At 45.8% G+C, this 1,833-nt stretch overlaps 1 pseudogene; it reads left to right on the forward strand.

Moving 5' to 3' along the window:
* Positions 1-740: 740 nt before the first annotated feature.
* Positions 741-995, forward strand: LOC144235393 (ATP synthase F(0) complex subunit f, mitochondrial pseudogene; annotated as a pseudogene).
* The last annotated feature ends 838 nt before the right edge of the window (positions 996-1,833 follow it).

Consider the following 1,833-nt stretch of genomic DNA (forward strand, 5'->3'; position numbering starts at 1 on the left):
AAAGACCCAGGGATCTGCACCAGAAGTAGAAAAGGCAAGGTCAGTCAAAGTTCAACAGTGTGACCTGGTGTCTTCCTTACATCTATGAGCCCCTCTACTCCCCCAGGTATCTGACTGCCTCTCCCAAGGGCCACCACTGCAGGGGCAGCACCAGCTCCTACAGCACACTGCCCATACAGCAGGTGAGGGCTCACTCAAATGCACTTTCTACTGAAAACCCTTCCAAGACCCCCAACTGCCCTAGAGAAAAAATCCAAGTACCTTTCACAGTCCTCCCAGCATCCCTCCACCTGGCTGAACCAGTGTTTCCCCAAAACCTGTCACTGTGCTCATGACAGGAAGTATGTTTTGCAGGAGACCCAGTGCACACACCCACATGGGTTTCTGAAACACAAGTTTGAAGAAACCATGATCCTTAGGATGTACCCTGGGCTCTGATGTATTTGATCCTATCTTATTCTATTTGTTTTTAAAGATGGTCATGACACACCAAGTTGGTTTCATGACCCACTTGCAAATCATGAACTACAGTTTGTACAACAATATACTAAACCAATTTCTACAGTCTGTCCAAATCGCCTTCTGCTCCTGTCCCTCTGAGGTTTCTTACATGCATTTCTTTTCTGGTGAGATTTCCTTTACCTTCCCTAGTTTCCCTTTCTTCTGCTAATTCAGTTGTTCTCAACCTTGGCTGCAAATTAGAATCACACAGGATGCCTTAAAAATATACAGACTCCAAGATGGCGTCATCCATACCAGTGAAGGGGGAGAAGCTCATGGATGTGGGGCTAGGACAGCTGCCAAGCTGGATAATGATACAGGATTTCACCCCTAAAGACATTCCTGCAGCATTTCAAAGAGGCTACTACCAGTATTACAACAAGTATGTCTGTGTGAAGAAAGGAGGCATCACTGGGATTTCCATGGTGCTGGCAGCTTATGTGCTTCTCAGCTACTGTTGTTGTTACAGGGAACTCAGACATGGGAAGCCATGAAAGTACCACTGAAGAGGGCCCAGTGTGGAGGCATATTCGGCATTCCTGACTATGAGCTTTGCCTGGCACCCTTAAATCCTTTCCTATCTTAATTCAGAATTAACATCCAATAAAAGATGACTGGTTTAAAAAAAATACATACACACGCGCACACACACACACAAATACCTGGACACCCTTTCACACCAATCCCCCCAGATTCTGATTTAATTAGTCATGTGGAGCCCTACCTGCAGTGCTTAGCACACAGAAGTAAGTATTTGCTATATGAATCTACGAGGAAGCCCCTTTTATCATCCCATTTTATAGACAAGGAAACTAATGTTTAGAAGGTTAAGTAAATTAGCCAATGTTGTACAGCTTCAAGTGTAAGAGGTGGGATTAGAACTCTGATCTTCCCAGTTCCAGAGTCAGAGCCTCCTAACCAGTATAGAAGCTTCTCGTCATAGCTCAATAGGCAAGAGACACAACTCACAGTTGTTGCCAGCACTTAAGGATGAAGATCTAGGGGCACCTGGGTGGCTCAGTTGGTTAAGTGTCCAACTCCTGATTTTGGCTCAGATCATGATCCCAGGGTCATGGGATCAAGCCCTCCATCAGGCTCCATGCTGGGCTGCTTAAGATTCTCTCTCCTTCTGCCCCTCCCCTGCTTGCATGTTCTCATACTTTCTCTCTCCCTCTCTCTCTCTCTCTCTCTCTCTCTTTCTCAGAAAAAAAAAAAGGATGAATGAATATCTAGAGAAAGCCATCAGGTATCACAGCAGGACTGCTTTGCCCCTGGCTCTTTTCTGGCCCTCAGTTCACAAAGCATCCCTGCAAAAGACTTGGTCCCCAGTCT

Source organism: Crocuta crocuta, unplaced genomic scaffold, assembly GCF_008692635.1.
Source record: "Crocuta crocuta isolate KB4526 unplaced genomic scaffold, BGI_CrCroc_1.0 scaffold64, whole genome shotgun sequence".
In the NCBI taxonomy this organism is placed as follows: Eukaryota; Metazoa; Chordata; class Mammalia; order Carnivora; family Hyaenidae; genus Crocuta; species Crocuta crocuta.